At 41.0% G+C, this 20,626-nt stretch overlaps 1 protein-coding gene across 1 annotated transcript in view; it reads left to right on the top strand.

The window, feature by feature from the left end:
* LOC140847393 (kelch-like protein 4) overlaps positions 1-20,626 on the top strand; it is a 210,822-nt gene that overhangs the window by 81,762 nt on the left and 108,434 nt on the right. The gene's annotated exons all lie outside the window — the stretch shown is intronic.

Raw genomic sequence — 20,626 nt, 5'->3', positions numbered from 1 at the left:
ATTGTATCCTGGTACCCTCTTTATTTATCTTATGTCTTCTTACTTTACTTTTAGAATGAGAAAATGTGGGGTCTACTGTTGTCAACATCATGGTTGTCAAAATGCTGTCTTTTCTGTTGAAGTCTAACTCTACCTCTTTGCTCTAGGTGGTAGCACAAACCATCTTGGGATCTGTAGGTTCTCCCTTCAATTTTCTCTACCATATCAGGGGTCCTGTCTAGATATGTCACCTTGAATAATTTTTATTTTTATCAATGAAAAATTTTTTTTGGTGAGTTTCATGTCTTTTTTCCCTTTTTTGAAACACAAATCAATTCCAATATCGGGGTGAAATGGGAGGGGGCAGTAGCTGGATTTATTTGAAGAGGTTCTGGGGTGGCAGTACTTGCTAGGAGAACTTTGGCCATGAAGCAAGGCCATTGCCAGACCCAAGACTGGGCCAGATCACTGTTGCTGTTGAGACAGTAACCGTGGGTGTAGGCAGAGTAAGGTGAGGGCCTCCAGAGAAAAAGCAGAGCAAGATAATTACAGTCAGAACAATGTAGCAATGTGCAAAGAAGTCCCTATTGAAACTCTGTGATGAGCATTACGCAAAGTCAGAGTCACAGTAATTCTCTAGGGTAAAGATACCAGACTAGGAATATAGACATCTTCAGTGAGATCTGTTAAAACTCAAAAGGCCAGCAGCAACTTGGTCTGGAATGCTTGAGTGCTCTTCAGATAAAGAAAAGTGTCTCAGCATAACCCGTGACCTCACTGTATCAATTTAAATCATGACACTGTGAAATTTACCTTAGCCTGCTGAAAGGCCCAGCTTATTTTAACCGTACCTATGTACTATATTTCCTTCTCTGATCCTAACCAAGTAATCTGTAGTGGCAAGCCCAACTATAAACAGCCCAAGAAGTTAAGAAGTAAGATTCTTAAGTTACTTCAGCAAACAGGCAACAACCCAGCCCACCTTGGGGGCAGGGTAGGTGGTCTTAATTAACATGCTCCCAGAGGGAAACTGCTATCTTGAGAAAGAATCAGAGCAGAAAATTTCTTCTGTTGCTCATCAAGAATGAGCATTCTGACACCACTCAACAAGTCTGCACCCCTAACCCTTTACCCTCATTCCTGAAAATCCTCTACCGCACATAAAACCCCTAGACTGTGAGCCAACCACGGACTCTTTTGTCCCCTCCTGGCGTGAGCTGGGAGCTCTGTCCTCCAGCATTATCTCTAAATAAAAGCCTGTACCTTGCTCTCCTACCTTGAGTGTTTGTGAAGCTCATTCTTCGGCTTCGTGAACAAGAACCCCGGCATCACTGTGATAGAGTATCAGCAGTGAGAGACACTTAAACAAACATTTTCCTATCTGTGTTTGGTGAAATCCTAGGGTTCCACAAATATTTGATGTGAATTTCATTAAGAAATATTTAAGCCCAAACTTGTTCTAAAGGAAAATATGTCTATTCAAATGCCAGGCTAGCTCATTCTGGGGTATACCAGAATAAGACACCAATAATTACTGTTGGTATGTCAGTTGCCATATTTACACTTCTTTAAAATTTTGTTGATTAATCATAATGATAAATGCTTATATTTACTGAATGCTTAATACATGGCAATCATAGTAAGTCATTCTGCATGAATCATCTGATTTAATAGTGTGGTTAACACTGTTATTTTCAGTGTGGTTAACACTGTTATTTTCTCACTTTACATATGAGGGGGTTATTTTTTGAGGTTTTAATGTTAAAATTAGATAAATCATTTTCCTTTACTCATCTTTAGGTGAGCTGATCACTTAACTTAGGTCTATTGGATTTACCAGTTCCTCAAGCCAAACACCTTGGAGTCATCTTTGATTCATGTCTTTATCTTAGGCCTCACTGTTCATTCATCAGCAAAGCTTTTCAGCTCTAACTTCAATATATATTCATAATAAGATCACTTCTCACTACTCATATCATATAACCATTAAGCTATTTAGCCTTCCCAACTAAGTAGTTCATAACACTATTCTCCTCCACCCTGACTGCCCTCAGCTTCGGTTCTGGTCTGCATGCATCTGCTTATGTAAAATCGTATAAGCAAGTGAGCCCAAAATCACATATGGGCCACACAGCTTAAAGCCAGGCAGGCCTATGGGAATTTCCCCTGGGTGCGTGCTCCTGTCACAACAGAGAACGTAGAGGGAAGAAACCTGAAGGGAGCCTGTGTGGGAGTTTGGGGGACAGCAAAGTGGGCCAGTGCTCCTGGAATAGAGTGAATGATGGGGAGAGTAATGGAAGGTGCTATATTAATAAGAAAAAAAGCAGACTTTATAGGGACTTACAGACCTTTGCAAGGCTTTTACTCTGAATGAAAAGTGGTGCGTGCCATTGCAGTGTTTTGAACAGATAAGAGGCATGATCTGACTCAAAGGTTTAACAGTATCTTTCCAGTTGCTATGATGAAACTAGACAGTGGGTAGTCAAGGACAGAAACAAGGAAACCAGTTAAGTGGCATATTCGTTTCTAGGACCACGGCAAAGTCCCACGGACTGGGTGACTAAAACAAAGGAAATGTGTTGTCTCACAGATCTGGAAGCTAGAAGACTGAAGCCCCAGTGTCATCAGGGCCATGCTCCCTCTGAGTCGCTGAGTAGACTCCTTCCTTGCCTCTTGCTAGCGTCTGGTGGTGGCTGTTGATCCTTGGAATTCCTCGGCTTGCAGCTGTAGCACTTCAATCTATGTCTCTGTTGTCATCTAGTTTTCTCCCTGTGTCTCTGTCTTCACATGTCCATCTGCTCCCTGTCTCTCTGTCCTCTTCTTATAAGGACACCAGTCATGTTGGATTAGGGGCCTGTCCTACTCTGGTATGACATCATCTTGACTTATCTAATTACATCTGCAATGACTCTATTTCCAACTAGGGTCCCATTCTGAGATACTGGGGGTTAGAACTTCAACATATCTTTTCCTGGGACATATTTAACCCATGGCAGAAGGATATTGCAGTAATCCAGGCACAAGATAAGAGGAGCTTGGGACAGAATGGCAGCAATCTGGTAGTGAGAATTGATCTTGTTATGAATATACACTGAACGTAGAGCCAGAAAGCTTTCCTAGTGAGTAGAGAATGAGGCCTAACATGCCTATTAGACATTCAAGTGAACATTTCCAATAAGTAGGTGGTTAGCTGTATGAACCTGGAATTCAGGAAAGAGTTCAGAGCTCGAGACAAAAATTTGGGAGTGACTCTTAGGGAGTGTAATTGCCTGTGCACGATTTGAGGTTCTAAAGCTTAAAATGAAACTTGATCCAGTTAAGATCAGTTGCTGAGATGCAGATGTAGAGAAGATGGAGAGTCGAATTTAACCTTGGTTCGGGTTTTTACAGGTAAGTTTGATGGTGGGAGAGGGACTTGGGGAGTTGAGGATGGGTGCCAAGGAGTGGTTATAATAATAAACCATGGAATCTAAGTTGGATAAATATGGGAATGAAGATATGAGGGAGGTAATAAATGGAGAGCAAAAGAATGGTTAGGGATGGGAGGATTGTTGGAGTGGAGGTATTAGAGTTAGGAAGAAAGAGAAGAGAGTGGGGTGTTTAAAACTGAGATTTTTTACGTGGAGAGGTAATTTGTAATGATAAGGTCTAGAAAGTAAGTGTGGGTATTGGTGGTTGATGTTAGTAACAGGACAAGATCTTTGGAGTAAAAGCAACGGAGGGGTCAGAGTATTATATGGACTGATTACAATGTAGACACAATGTATTATGTAGACTCCATATGGATACTGACATCTCCAAGAATGGTTACATGACAGCTGTGAAGAGACAGTGATTCATGAGCTAAAATCATCAACGAATAAGGGAGATTGAACACAAGGGGGGTAGATGATTGCACTAAGGTATAGTAGGTGATATAGTCTGACAGCACAGTGAAAGGAGTTGAGCCAGATGGTTTAGGGAGGGCCCACTGACAGAGAGTGCCAGGGAGGAGCAAGAACACATACCCCACCTCTGGGCCCAGTGGTACATTGGTTATGAGAAAAAATAGCCACCACTTGAGAGGGGTGTGCAGGAAGCAGTGTGCTCAGAGGGGAGCCAAGGTTTTGACAAAGAGAGAAGTTCAAGGGAAATTTTGGAGAAGTTGAGGATATCAGGATATTGCAGAGAGCAGGATGGAAGGGTTTGGGAGGTTTGGGGAGGGGTGGCAGATTGGGTCAGATTAGGGGATGTAGGAATTCATTTCCTTGTGAAAGAGAATGTGAATGATAGCGGATAATCTAGGGGATTTGAACATTGTGTAACGACTGAAGTAAATAGGCATTTAGAGCCTGATGGGTTGGATGATCTATTGACTGTTGACTTGGGGGTAGATGGTCAGTTTTAAGTACAGCATCTTTTTGGAACTGGTGTCTTATGTAGTGCACAGCACATTGATAACAGGGATTATAGGGAGAGGTGGAGTGGTGGTCTCACTAGGAGCATGCAAACCACTGGGCCCCCTTTTCATCTCCAGAGAAGTGTCAAGTCTGAAAGAAGCTTGATCCTATCAGGAGGGATGGCAGCCCTCTGGGCCTCCCCTTTAATCTTGTTGGGTAATTGTAATACTTCTTTAGTTTCCTTTATTTTCATAGGCTGCTCATCACTTTAAAATAGTACAATGGTGTCTGCTTTTGTAAAAGTGATAAATTATTATAAAATATTCAAATAATTGAGAAAAGTGAAAAGAACATCTTACTACGCTGATGGACAGTGACTGTAATGGATTTGTGGGGGGGACTTGGCAAAGTGGGGACCCTAGTAAACATAATGTTCTTCATGTAATTGTAGATTAATGATAACAACAACAACAAAAAATTATTGTGTGGCAAAACAAACTAAAAATACCGTATATGATCTAAATAAGATTGGTTTCTATCATGCCTAAAATTGAAGTATTTACAGATTTTCATCTTTAAAATTTCACAGATTCAAAGAATAAGCCTCAGTAATGCATGCTTGATGAAGGCCAACTTTATAAGCTCTTTAATGTGAACTCACTATTCCTCATTCCCAAACACCACATGTATTCTTCTTTCAGTTTAGGCACACCGCCACAGCTGCACAAGACGCAATGCTGATCTCTATCAGGCCAACAATCAGGTATTTGTCTTCTAATCAGATTTCACAAGAAACCTGAATGAAGTCGTTATATCAAGACATGAAATAATTAACCTTTTCTAATTTAAAAGGGACTAACAGGGAATGGTCTCTGTGACAAGTGTAAAATTCCATTCCTTCCAGAAAATTCCTCACCCTGTAGATGCTCTTTCTGATTGAAAAAAAAATTTCATTTAAAGAAAAGGTTTACCTTGTATTATGAATATCGCTCAGGCACAACATATAAAGGCAATGAATTTCCATGCAGCAGTTCAAGGCCTCGATCTTCTAATCACTAATATTCATTGTTCACTTACAAATTATAAATATTCACCTGTTCTTGCAATTCGATCACCAAATTTCAAGAACACGTGAATTCTAGTGCTTAGAGTCCCAGGAAGTCTTATAATCCATCATAGTATTAGGTTTTCTCAGAGAAGTAAAGCAGGTTAGTGACCAAAGCCTTAAATTGAAAATAAGAGATCGGGAAAAATCATTCTATTTCCACTGCCACAGAGATGAATCAAGAACAAAAAGGAGAAGCTATTATATCACAGTGCAAAGATTAGAAACCTTTGACCTATCATTTAGATGTGTCTCTGGGCTTAACTTACTACGACTTGAAGCAGTTTCTGAGTTCTTACCCTTTCCCCCCTACACTGACTCACACACATACAACAGACAATTTCTTTAAGATGAGTCTAACATGCATGTTGTGTGAATTCGAAGGGGACCTCTGGGTGTTAAAAGGCAAGCCCGGTGCCCTGAATGGCCTTTGAGATGGAGAGATGCTTTTCACAGAGACCTGGTTTTCAGAGAATGAGTTGTGTGGATGATAGCAATTGGAGAAGTGATGGAGTCCACGTCACCTTTGGGATGAGCGTGGTGAAGTTTGAGAGGAAGTTAGTGAAGGTGGGGGTTGCTGACCTTGAGTATGGCAAACTTGCTGAGTGCTAACTGGAGGTGACATTAAGGTGGCAAACCTGGAAGGGACAATAGGGCTAAAGGCTTCTGCAGTACTGTACTGGCGGGTAAGTGCTCAGGCAGGGCACACTGCCTGTTCTTTTTCTTTCTCTTTTTCCGTCTCTTTCTTCTTTGTTTCTCTCCTCCTCTCCTGGCTTGATTTCATTTCCTCTTCCTTTCTTCCTGGAGTAGGAGTGCCAGGGATGGGCTTCACAGAGGCCATGAACTCCCTGAAATTCCAGTAAAGAGAAGGATCTGTAGGTTGTGCCAGCTTCTCGGAATCGCCCTGACCCAGAACCCTAAAAGGCTGCTTCGTCACTCTGATCTGCCTCCCATCTAATCCAAGGTCTCTGGCTGTGCACATTTAGAGCCCTCTCCTTTGAAAGCTCCCCTTTCCTTGAGCTTTTTCTTCCCCTCGGTTCCTCTCTCCCTTACTTAGACATAAAATGGAAGCAAAGTTTCCTTTATTCACTTTTATTTATCTTTTATTGTAAAAGCAAGTGAATGGAATTTCTGGTATTTCTTGCCATAAAACCTGACCTACTTAATTTTTTTCAACATTTTCTTTACCCCTTTTGGGACAGTTTCTTTTAATAGAAAAAAAAAAGATTGCCTATCTCTTCTGCGGGGGCTTCATTTTATGGACCTGTTGAGAAATAGTACTCACACTAAGAACTAGCAATTATTGAGCTTACTCTGTTCCAGGGACTTAACATACATTATCTACTTAATAATAGTACCCACCTCACAGGGTTGATGTGGAGATTGAGCAAGCTCATGTATATGAGCTCTTTAGTGCAGTACGAGCTGTCAATAAAAGTAAGGTACTGTTACTGTTGTTGTTACGACTGTACTACTATTGAGTTACTGGAATAAGACACATCCCACAGCCTTGAGAAAGCATGTATAGGGTCTAAGAACCAAAATTTTTGCTAGATAGAGCATGAGAGCTGGGAATAGGATAGTACAATGTTCTTGGGATATGGCAGAGGAACAGTGGTCTGGAAACAACAGAGGAATAAGGGATAGGCCGACAATTACCCCACTCCCATGCCTGGGGATAAGATGTGACTACTTTCAAAGATGGTCTCTAGCGAGGCTGACACTTGTAGGGAACAAGAGCACATCCAGATTTGGGTTTACATCCAAGCTGTGTCTGTTTCTAGTTGTATGAACTTGGTTGGATTACTTAACTCTTCAGAGTCTCAGTTTCCTCATCTGTAGAATGGGGAAGCTAATATACAGCTTAGTTCAGATGGTTATGTGGTAACACACATGAGATAATATGAGACATAATGCCTTCCACTTAGTAAATGCTATTATTATTATCCTTCTAACCTCTCTGGAAAGTAGGCATGATTACCCCTCTTTTACAGTTGAGATAACCGAGACTTAGAGGGTATAAATAGCTTGTCCAAGGTACAATTAGTACTCACAAGGCTAGAATCTGAACGGATATTGATTTGCCCCATAGCCTGTGATCTTTCTACCATTCCATGATCTTTCTCAGAAATATTGTTCTTATTCCAGAAATGAGAAACACAAGGTCAGCTATCACCTTCAAATAATAACAGTAACAAGCCCCAAATGTGCCTCTTAGCCCTTGAGCTACCCGGGTTGTTCATCGCACTTGCTTTCAACTCCAGGGAAAAGGAGCTATTGGTTACCTATGGCTTGGTGGAGCTGTTGTTTTTTCTTCTACAAAGTCTGCTTTCCCCTTCTCACTAAATTAGTGTTATTTCCATGAAACAAAGGTGTTGCTGATGTTTCAGTCTTTTCATCTCCCTCTGAGCATCCACTTTCTGGCAGCCTTTTATTTCCAGGTAGATTTCTGCTGCCCCAAACACAGAGGCCTCAGGTCTTAGGATTTTCCACAACCTCCATATCTCTGTGAGAATGATGCTGGTGCTGGGCTTGGGTTACACAGGAAATTCTCGACATCACATTTTCCGAAGACCTACATGCTTTTCTCATCCCTTGCATGATGCCACACTCACACCTCTGGCTTCAGTTTTTTGGCATATGGCATTTCTGGCTCTGGCATCTGGTAATCTCTGCAGCTTTGGTGTTGCTTCTTTCTCTGAAATAGCATGCCCTTTCAGCTATTGCTCACATACGCCCTGTTTAGTACTGCTGGCATATGGCGTTCCTAGAACCTCACTGCTCTTCCCAGCAGAGGGGTGAAAAGGGGCACATTTCTCTTGATGAACTTGGGGAAAGCAAGGATACTGTAGGATTAATGTATCAGGGAAATTATTGGAATCGTGAGTGTAAGTCATTAATTGCACATCTGAATTTATTTGACACAAAATTATTGAATGCACATTATGAAGAAAGCATTGTGCTGAATACTGCAGGAATACAAAGATATGATCACTTGACTTATAGAGTATATGAGTTGATGGAGGACTAAAATTGCCTGTGGAGAGTTTGAAGTGCCACAAGGAAAATACAAAAAAAAAAAAAAAATTCTGTAAGGATCCAGTGTCTGTAGGACTAGAGAAAGCTTCACAAAGGAACTGATATCTGATGTGGCTCTGGCACAAAAAAAGTGCTCAAGGAATGTTTATAAAGTTGGGGTTAGTTAGGTAAAATCTGAAAAAGGGCATCATAAGTGAAGGGAATGGTGTGAGCAATATTTGTGGAGGCAAGGACAGTCACAACGTCAGGAGGGCTCTTATTTTAAAAAGGCAACTAGTGTTGGCAAGGATGTCGAAAAATTGGAAACCTTGCACACTGTGGGTGGGAGTGCGAAATGGTGTAGCCACTATGGAAACCAGTATGGAGTTTCCTCGAGAAATTTAAAATAGAACTACCATATGGTCCAGCAATCCCACTTCTGCGTATTTGTCTAAAATAATTGAAATTAGGATCTTGAAGAAATACCTGTACCCCCATGTTCATTGCAGTGCTAGTCACAATAGCCAAGAAGTGGAGCAGCAACCTAAATGTCCATCAGCAGATGAATGGATAAAGCAAATGTGTTATATACATAAATGGAATACTATTCAGCCTTTAAAAAGAAGGAAATTATGTGATGTGTGACAACACAGATGACCACTGAGGACATTATACTAAGTAGAATAGGCCAGTCACAGAAAGACAAATACTGCAAGATTCCCTCATATGAAGTATTTAAAATAGTTAAAGTCATACAATCAAATAGTTGAATGGTGCTTGCTAGGGAGAGGAGGAAATGGGACTTACTAATCAATAGGCATAAAGTCTTAATTAAGCAAGGTGAATAAGCTCTGGAGATCTCTTGTGTGACATTTATAACCGTCAACTCTGTATTGTACACTTAAAATTTGCTAAGAAGATAAATCTCATGTTAAATGTACTTACCACAATAACATAAAATAAAAAAGAATGGTTACAATGTGTACTGGAAACAGGAAGTGATTTAGACCAGAGTAAAAGATACATGTCAGGGAAGAGTGTGGAGTGAGTCTGGAAGGGAGGGTCACAGCCTGCAGTGCCAGGGTAAGGAGCTTGCCCTTTACTTAGCAGACATTTACGGTGCCATTGAAGATTTTTGAGCACCAGAATAATGCAATAGATTAATTTCCTACAAGCTCTGATGAGGTGGCCAATGTGTTTTTAACAACAGCTGGAGAGAGGTCAAGAGAATGTGCATGAAGAAAGAGACCACTATATTTGGTGATCAGGATGCATGCAGGACGTCCCTAAAGGATACTTCTGGTTGAGTGGTGGGGGCAGAAGCCAGATTTCAAAGATATAAAGGGATGAGTGTGGTGGTGGAAAGAAGGTGAGCAAGCCTTAGCAATTTGAAGGTCCAGGAGCATGAAGGGAAGGTTTGTGGAGTGAATTACCTTTGAAAGCAGAGAGGAAGGGGCCTGTGGAAAGGTAGACACTGGAAATGTGGGAGAGATTGGCTAATTCACACAAAGAGATCATGGAGGGCGAGGGCTGTGATGGGAGTTAGTGGAAGGGTTTTCCTTAGAAAGGAGGTTTGGTCTCTTTTTCAGATATGGAACTAAAGGAAGAGAGATGAAAGGAAGTGTTTTGGGGAAGAGAATGAGCCACAAGAAAAGGAAGGAGTAACTAAAGTTTGTTGCAAGCCTTGCTCTCTTGGCAGAATGCTGAGAACACACTTCTCAAAGCCTGCCCATCACTCTGGCTGCTTCCAAAAGATTTATGGCCCTACTGATTTTCTTCAGCTTCAGTCTGAAACCACCTGACAGTTGCAGTTGGCTCAGCCCTTCTTGCAGTGAATTGATACCATTTCTGGTGGGCTTCAAAGACAGTATAAATGGCTCTCCCCTGAGAGCAGGCTATGCTCAGCATCTAGGCTATGCTCAGCCTCATTACACAACCAATTAAACCACTATCACTTGAAAGGAATCAATGGCAGTTCAAGTTCTGCTTGAGTAGATTTGGCTTTTCCATGTTCACACATATTACAGTCTTGCAGTCAAGGAGTTCCCAACCATTGCAAGGGGAACATGTTATCACGACCTTAGAAACAGTAGATTCTTTCACTTTCTCTAAGGGGGAGTCCCAGAAGATCTTACTCCTTAGATGGTAGGCAAGGTCCCTTTAATCGTTCTGTGTAGAAAGGAGTCTAAGCATCTCTTTAAACAGCGGGAAGCTCAAGCTTTTTGCTCTTTTGCACCCACCTAGACACAGACATGTTAGGTCCTCTGTGTATGTCTTTCCTGGGGCTTCCTAGGTGAGGTCCCTGGGAGTTGAGCACAGTAGGCCAAAGTCTGGCTTTTCCCCATAGAAAAGCTATAACCCTCTTGCAAGTATATCTTTCAGAAACAAATGTAGCTTGTTCCAGTGAATGAACTGGGAAGTAACCCAACAGAAGGACTGGAGTGGGGTGGGTGGCAGAGGGACGTGTGCCACTTACGTCACAGCAGCAGGGGTGGTCACACTGGTCCTTTTGCTTTCCATAGGAGGATGTTGACTTTCTGAAACCAACACACTTTCCCATCTACTTAACTGTGTTATTTTAATAAATTGCTTTGCTCTTGAGGGACCTTGTTCTCTTTGGCTCAGTGAGAAACTGATAGATTGGAGTCAAAAGGAGCTGTCAGTGTGGAATCTAATAGAGTTTCAGTGTGGGAATATTAGCGGTCAGCTGCAACCTCACATTAGTTACCGCATCTTGTCGTTAGATGACATGGATATTACTATCAAGAGTAAATCTGTGGGGAGCATGAAGATGAAAGCCATAATAAACTGGCTGGGAGAAGTACATTTCAATGCGAAAGCTAATGCTTCTATTTAAGTTGTGAATACGAAACTACTCTGCAGACTGCTCAGACTCATATCACTTTTTACTCTTTGAAATACTGTCAGTTGGATTATTCATTGTTTCTCTTAAAACAAGGTTGGGCCTTCTTCCTTAGTGGCCCCAGCTGACAAGAATTCAGCACCAGCAGACTTATTTTAATGCCAGCTGAAACAAACTTAATTAGGGAGGCTGTTCTGCTGCCAAAAAGCACTTACTGCATTCCGAAGCCAGACCAAAAGGGCTTGTGGATTTCCCATTCTTCTCCGTTATCTCTGTTATTGCTTTCCTTCTTTCCTGCAAGGCAAGGCAAGGCACGCTGATTTTGTTATTATCCTGGGTCCCCCACTGGCAGGCTGTTTGACCTTGTCTGGGTTACTTAACTCCTCTGAACCCCAGTTTCTCCTACATAAGATGGAGACACAATGCCACTAACCTCTGGGATTGTTGATAGTGTTGAGTAGAGTAATACATTTGGAGTGGTCAGCACAGTGTGGTCACACACAGCAGGCACTAACTAAATTATACTTGTTCAATGATAACAGCTATTTAGAGCAAATATGTTATGGACTGGATGTGTGTGCACTTTGGGGGTTGATTCATTTAATTTGACCTAATTAAAGGTGTTTTGAAAAGGGAAGCATAAACATGAGGAGAGGAGGTAAGTAAAGAAATATATATCCACATGTCTATTTTCTTTCCATCTGAGGGTTTCATGATTAAGATTTTAAGCTAAGTTACAATGAGAAAGGTGCAATAATCTTCCCTCGATAAAATATTCAAAACTCAAAAAAAGACTGCAAGGCACTTCTTAGTTTGTTATCCATAATTTATAGCATCACTATTACTAATGGAAACAATACAAATTTTTCAAAATATATCAAGTAATAGGACTCGGGGGCCTATACTTAACACTAGTTGACGTATGCAGCATCTTGTTTCTCTTTAATCCATTTTAAAAAATGGACACATCAGAATTGGCACCTGGATATCCTTTAAAAATTCAGCCTTGGGCTTCTGTCCTCAGAGGTACAGATTCAGGAGGGTTGAAATGGGACCCAGGAATCAGAAGCACCACATGTGATTGAGATACCTGGGCCCAAAAATCAGACTTTGAAAACCATGGGTCAATGGGATTCACTTCTCCCAAACCCAGTGGCATCCATGGCCATTCCAAGATGCAAGTCACTCTGCAGTCTGAGTTCCCTTAGCATCCTTTAGTTGCATGACTTAAGAGCCCCAGATCACCTCTACTCAAAGTAGAACTGAGTCCTTAAGCAAGGTTTGCCCTCTCCTCCCTAATATGAGCTCCCTCCAGCACCCTGCATTATTACCATAATTTTCTCCCAGATTCTGATTAGATACAAACATGACACCAGCAATCATGTTTCATCTTCAGCTTGTAATAGGATGCAATATGGTGGTTATGCATCCTGATCAAAGGTCATTTCCAAGGGATAATAAGTGCTCACAGTAACAATCTCCTTGGGATGTCTTTGCTTTTTTGCCTTATAGCTGTATGTCCTGTCCCAACTTCCCTTCCCCCAGAAGGAGAGCATGACTTCAGCATCTGCTGCTGATTTTGCTTTGATTTTCTCATTGAACATACACACACATGTGCACGCACGCACACCACACACACACACACACAGACACACACACACACACACACACAGAGTCTCACTTGCTGCATCTTTTGTTAATTGGCTACATCTCATAGTTAGTCCTTCTTGGACTCTCTTTCCTCCAACAATCCCTCTAGTCCTCACGGTCACTTAGAATGGTATTGATAAAAATGATCTGTGAATCACTTCTAGAGAAGATGGTTTTATTTTCCTCCATCGGTATGTAGCATCTGTTTTCCTCCCTTTTGTCCTTCTCATTATCTCTTCTTTTTATTAATAGATTCAGATCCATATCTCATTGTTTCTTTCATTTTCTCCCTCCCCCCGATCTCTCATATCTGTAAATGCAGAAATAGTGTGATAGAGCATAAGAAGCCTAGGCTTAGAAGTGAGATAGTCCAGCTGTGACTTTTACTAGCTGTGTGAACCTGGGCAAAATATTTCAATTCTCTAAGCCTGAGGTTCTTTGTGAGATGGGAATTGTTGTGCTTACAGTATTTTGTACTCTGCAGTATTGTTTGGAGGTGCTGGGCACAGAGGGAACACTCAATAAATGCTGGTCATTGTTTTAATACCTACTACACAGGGCTTTTAAAAAATGATATAATTGTGTATAAATAGCTCAGAACAGAGCCTGGGTAGTTGTACAACAATTAACTGCTCCCTTCACAGTTTCATTTTTTGAAAATAGGATCCAGAATGGGGAGGAAGAAGAAATATTACTGGATCCAAAACCAAAGATTTAAGGATTCTTTGTCATCAGCCCATCTTGCATTAATGTACATTATCAAATGTTTCCATTTTGACCTAATTAGTGCAATAGACCACATTTCCCATTACTCCTTAGGAGGCTCTGTGTCTTTCTCGCTGTGTGGCGCAAGCCACATTACCTGGGAACCCTTGCGTCATACTCTCGATTGCCTTCTGTGTGGGCTGCTCAAGGGCTTGGTGATGGTTGACACAAAGGTTATCTTTAGAAATCATTGTCCAGCCTCCACTTCTTCCTTTTCTGATCCTCACTTCTCTTTATCCTGCATAACCTTGATGGTGGCATTTAACACAGGAGAGGGTGCTCCACCAAGTGCTATATCCCTATGCTACCCACCATATAGTTTATTGAATTTGATTTTTAGTTTGTTCTTACTTAAATGAAAAAATCATGGCATATAAGAGTTTGAAGGACATTTAGAGACCATAAGTCCAAGCCACTCGTTTAAAAGAGAATTGACACTCAGAGATGCCAGGCAGGAGATTGACGACATATGTGATGCTAGAGGTCAAGTCCCTGTAGTCATCAAGTGCTGATCTCTCTATATCACATGGCTTTTTCAGATCTTTTCCTTTATTAGGCCATAAGTTATTACAGACAATTTTACTTTTTCAATTTATCCTAAAGCCCCCCATTTTGTTTTTTCTATTGTTTCTGTCTCTCCCACTGTTATGGGTTAAATTGTGTCCCTCAAAAATGGTTTGCTGAAGTCCTGACCCTCAATACTTTAGTGACCTACTAGGAAATCGGGTCTTCGAGGAGGCAATCACATTAAAATGAAGTCATTAGGGTGGACCCTCATCCAGTATGACTGGTGTCCTTATATAAAGGGGAAATTGGGCACAGATGCAGACATGCACAGAGGGAAAATGGTGCAAAAACAAAGGAGAAGTTGGCTTTGTGACTGGAATGATGTATCTCCAAGCCAAGGAATGCCAAGGATTGCCAGCAACTGCCAGGAGATAAGAAGAGGCAAGGAAAGATTCTTAGAACTATTGGAGAAAACATGGCCCTCTTGATAACTTGATTTTGGACTTTTAGCCTCCCAAACTGTGAGATGATAAATGTCTTTGTTTTTTACTCACCTAGTTAAACTAGTACACCCACGTCGGATACTTTTGTAATCCCCAAAGGATAAATATTACTAAAGGCAGAGAGAGACATTTATCAAGAGATCAAGTATCTAGCACATACGACTTGTCTGCTTTAGATTACATTGCATTTGTACTTGGGAGCCAAACAGAATGTCCATGGTGTCAGTGTTATGATCATTGGCCAAACCTTCTATTGATTCTGTAAAACCATCCTGTTGTTTTGTTGCTTGTACTTGTTCTGCAACTTGGAGGATTTCTGAAGAATGTGTTTTGGTTGGTGGTTGCATAGGGTAGATGTATTAGCTAACACTGTTCCTCTAGGCACAGTTATAGTTTTTGAGGATTGTTATAGGTTCCCTACTTTTGTGGCACTCTCCAGATATACCTTTGTTCTCTCATTTTGGTTTCAAGCCAATGCTTCCAGGCCACACTAGCATAAAGTCCTGTATATTATTGCCTTGCTAATGCAGCTGGCTCTGCAATCTCACAGGGCAGTGACAGGATCCAGGGAGGATGTTTTTTTGCCGATCATCAGAGCCAAGAAATTCATACCAGTAACTATCTTCTTCCCCATCCTGACACTGGTGCAGTTACTAAGAATTGTCATTACACGTGTAGTGTTAATCTGCACTGGGAAATACCCAAACCAGCCCCCATGACAGATTCTTGGAGATTTTCATAGAGATCTTTGCTTTTAATTCTGTTGAGGGTGTTTTCTCAGGGCTGTGTTTGTAGTGCTGTTGAAACTTAGATGGCTAACTGTATGCTGTGAAGACTGCACTGAGGTCAAGAAGAAGAAACAGGAGTTATCTAGCCATGACTAAAGCAATTAATGAAAATTAGTATAACTTTATAGAGGCCATTATTAATAGGTGCCATGAAGCAGAAGGAAAACAGCAAGGGCTTTGGCCTCACCCTGTCTTGAGTTTGAATTCTGTGTGACTTTCGAAATGAGACCTAAATTTACTGGGCCTCAGATTTTATTTTTTTTATGTTTTATTGAGGTATAGTTGATATATGATATTATATTGGTTTCAGGTGTATAACATAGTGATTTGACAATTGCAGACATTATGAAATGCTCACCGTGACAAATGTAGTTACCAACTGTCACCATGCAAAGATATTACAATATTATTGAGTACATTCCCTGTGCTGTACTTTCATCCCCGTGACTTATTTATTTATTTTTTATTTTTTATTTTTTTTCGTATTTGAAACACATTTAACTAACAAGTGATTAACATCCAGAACATACAAAGAAGTGCAATAAGGAAAAGACAAATAACCCAATAGGAAATGTAAAAAGTCATTGTGCAAAAGAGAACAGCGTGCAAGAAATGGTTCACTCGCTTTGGATGTCTACCCAGGAGAAACTGGTGCACATGTGTGCTGGGGAGATGGCCAAGAATCTTCTCAGTAGCATTACTGGTGGTAAGCAAGACCTGGAGATAACCCAAATGTCCATTGGTAGAATTGTGTGTGTTCATATCATGGACTAGTTTCCTACAGTGAAAATGAACCCCAGTTCCACGCAACAATAAAGATAAATCTCATAGATGTGTTGCGTGATAGCAGACACAAAAGGAGGTATGGATCCTATCATGTAAAGCAGTCTAAAACAGGGAAACCACGCTGTGGTTTAGGAATATGTATAAAAAGCCAGAAAGTGATGATTGCAAAATGACATTAACAGTTACCTCTGAAGGAGGGCAGGAAGGTATACAGGGTGCTTGTGAGACCTGGCATGTTCTAATTCTTGACTTGGGAAGAAAAACAAGCAGGATTCTGTGTGCAGGGGAAGACAGCATCCTGGGTGACGCTTACTCACAAGCCACATGACATGGCAGGGGAGGCTGGGAAGTGTAGTCCAGCTGTTTCTGTCCATTGCTGCCTTCCCTAAGCCCAGAGCAGCACCTGGCATCTGAGTAGGAACCAATCAAAATCTGGTGAATGAATACCTGCTCTGTGGCTTTGGACAAGCAAATTAGCCTCTGGAGATACTGCTCCCTTCTCTTGCTATAAGCTGACTTTAAATGGGGGTCATGATAATGCAACTTTATGGTTATAAATGCAACACCGTGGTTATAAATGTAAAACTTTATGGTTATAAATGCAAATCCGTGCTGCTTGTGGGAAGTGGGTGTGAAAAGGAAAGCACATGTACCCTTAATCCCACCATCTTGAGGTCATTATTTTTAAACATGCTGGTTTGTTTCCTTCCAGTCTTTTTTCTATAGATACGCTATAGCTAGCACTGTATCCTAATTTTTAACATTTGAACTGCCATGATCGTGGCTCCCTTGTTTTTTTTTTTGAGAGGGCATCTCTAATATTTATTGATCAAATGGTTGTTAACAACAATAAAATTCAGTATAGGGGGGTCAATGCTCAATGTACAATCATTAATCCATCTCAAGCCTAATTCTCGTCAGTCTCCAATCTTCTGAAGCATAACGAACAAGTTCTTACATGGTGAACGAATTCTTACATAGTGAATAAATTCTTACATGGTGAACAGTACAAGGGCATTCATCACAGAAACTTTCAGTTTTGATCATGCATTATGACCCATAAACAATCAGGTCAAATATGAATATTCATTTGATTTTTGTACTTGATTTATATGTTGATCCCACATTTCTCCCTCTATTATTATTATTATTTTTATTTTTAATAAAATGCTGAAGTGGTAGGTAGATGCAAGATAAAGGTAGAAAACATAGTTTAGTGCTGTAAGAGGGCAAATGTAGATGATCAGATGATCAGGTGTGTGCCTATGGACTAAGTATTAATCCAGGCTAGACAAGGGCAGCAAAACATCCATGGATGCATAAGATTTCTCTCAAAGCAGGGGAGGGTGAGGTTCTGAGCCTCACCTCTGTTGATCCCCAAATTCTCACCTGATGGCCCCCCTGCGACTGTGCCTGTCTTATGTTGTTCCTCCCTTGAGGAATCTTACCCGTCTCTGGCTAACCAGCCATCTTCGGGGGCCATACAGGGAAATGTAAAGTTGGTAAGTGAGAGAGAAGCCATGTTGTTTGAAAAGGTTAGCTTTTTACTTCTTTGCAGATTTATGCCCTGCGGCTTCTATGCCCAGCACTTGTCTCGAGGTATCTTTACCACCTGGAGGAATTATGATACTCGGTAAATTCGATATGAGGCACGAATTCTATTTAAGGGTTGTAATTAGGAAGGAAGAAGAAAAGCTATAGAGGTAGCATATGGAAGGAAACATGGGAGGATTGATTATTTCTTTGACATATCTTCTTGTAGAGTACCTTAAGTATGTATAGGTTTTAAACTACTAACTAATTTGTACACACATATTAACATAATAGGAATACGGTGACATAAACAAAGCAAATCTATAATTATCATCCATCTCCAGTGAAGCCAAGAAAACCATTTAGGCACCCTAGGCATTTGTGAAAATTTATCTATGATATGATGGATATTGTCCAACTGTACTTGAACCATCAGACAAATTAAAGCAGCCCATTTCTGGGATATGTTCACATCCCATATGTTCTTTTAACCGTAGATAGTCTATAGTCATGAGATTTTGGAGTGCTACAACTTGCACCCCTCCCAACTCCTGGTTGAGTTCCAACAGTACAGATCCGGTCAAATTTGTTGTCTCACTGTATGCACATGCCAGCCTAGACATCTCCCTCCTCATTCCCATGGCAAGTCCAGGAGACGGTGGGCTGGATGCAGCCACAACCGCAGCATCGTCCGGATCCCTGTGGAGGCTTTTTGATGATCATCCCCCGGCACAAGTCCTCCAGAGAGTGCTGATGCCGGAAGCTCCTCCTCATTTTCTGGGTATCCAAGCTAGGCCTTGATCTTCTGCATAGAAACAAACAGACCCTTTGCCCACACTTTGACATGCCCTCTATACCACTGTGCAGAACTCATTGGAGGTCAGCACACAGTAACTGCTTTTTTTTTTTTTTTTATTAAGAGAAAGGAATATTATCAGAAAAGAGTACCTCCATAGCTGATCATCTGACACCCTTTAAGTGATCAACATTAAGGATATTTAAAGCATGCGTTGATCTTTGATTTACCAATAGTTTTATCCTATCAAGGAGTAATCCCCCTTTTCTTTCTTTCTTCTTTCTTTTTTTTTTTAATTTTTAATCTACACTTACATGAAGAATACTATGTTTACTATGCTCTCCCCTATATCAGGTCCCCCCTAACAACCACATTACGGTTACTGTGCATCAGCTTAGCAAAACATTGTAGAGTCACTACTTGTCCTCTCTGTGTTGTGCAGCCCACCCTCCCCTTTCTCCCTCCCCCCCATGCATGCTAATCTTAATACCCACCTTCTTCTTCCCCCCAGTTATCCCTCCCTGCCCACCCATCCTCCCCAGTTCCTTTCCCTTTGGTACCTGTTAGTCCATTTTTGGGTTCTGTAATTCTGCTGCTGTTTTGTTCCTTCAGTTTTTCCTTTCTTCCTATACTACTCAGATGAGTGAAATCATTTGGTATTTCTCTTTCTCCGCTTGGCTTATTTCACTGAGCATAATACTCTCCAGCTCCATCCATGTTGCTGCAAATGGTTGGATTTTTCCACTTCTTATGGCTGAGTAGTATTCCATTGTGTATATGTAACACATCTTCTTTATCCATTCATCTACCGATGGACATTTAGATTGCTTCCAATTCTTGGCTATTGTAAATAGTGCTGCGATAAACATAGGGGTGCATCTGTCTTTCTCAAACTTGATTGCTGCGTTCTTAGGGTAAATTCCTAGGAGTGGAATTCCTGGGTCATATGGGAGGTCTGTTTTGAGCATTTTGATGAACCTCCATACTGCTTTCCACAATGGTTGAACTAATTTACATTCCCACCAGCAGTGTAGGAGGGTTCCCCTTTCTCCACAGCCTCGCCAACATTTGTTGTTGTCTGTCTTTTGGATGGCAGCTATCCTTACTGGTGTGAGGTGATACCTCATTGTAGTTTTAATTTGCATTTCTCTGATAATTAGCGATGTGGAGCATCTTTTCATGTGTCTGTTGGCCATCTGTATTTCTTTTTTAGAGAACTGTCTGTTCAGTTCCTCTGCCCATTTTTTAATTGGGTTATTTGTTTTTTGTTTGTTGAGGCGTGTGAGCTCTTTATATATTCTGGACGTCAAGCCTTTATCAGATGTGTCATTTTCAAATATATTCTCCCATACTGTAGGGTTCCTTTTTGTTCTATTGATGGTGTCTTTCGCTGTACAGAAGCTTTTCAGCTTAATGTAGTCCCACTTGCTCATTTTTGCTGTTGTTTTCCTTGCCCGGGGAGATATGTTCGAGAAGAGGTCACTCATGTTTATGTCTAAGAGGTTTTTGCCTATGTTTTTTCCAAGAGTTTAATGGTTTCATGACTTACATTCAGGTCTTTGATCCATTTTGAGTTTACCTTTGTATATGGGGTTAGACAATGGTCCAGTTTCATTCTCCTACATGTAGCTGTCCAGTTTTGCCAGCACCATCTGTTGAAGAGACTGTCATTTTGCCATTGTATGTCCATGGCTCCTTTATCAAATATTAATTGACCATATATGTTTGGGTTAATTTCTGGAGTGTCTAATCTGTTCCACTGGTCTGTGGCTCTGTTCTTGTGCCAGTAACAAATTGTCTTGATTACTATGGCTTTGTAGTAGAGCTTGAAGTTGGGGAGTGAGATTCCCCCCTACTTTATTCTTCTTTTTCAGGATTGCTTTGGCTATTCGGGGTCTTTGGTGTTTCCATATGAATTTTTGAATTATTTGTTCCAATTCATTGAAGAATGTTG

This window comes from Manis javanica, chromosome X, assembly GCF_040802235.1.
Source record: "Manis javanica isolate MJ-LG chromosome X, MJ_LKY, whole genome shotgun sequence".
Classification (NCBI taxonomy): Eukaryota; Metazoa; Chordata; class Mammalia; order Pholidota; family Manidae; genus Manis; species Manis javanica.
This window is presented reverse-complemented; position numbering and strand designations above follow the sequence as displayed.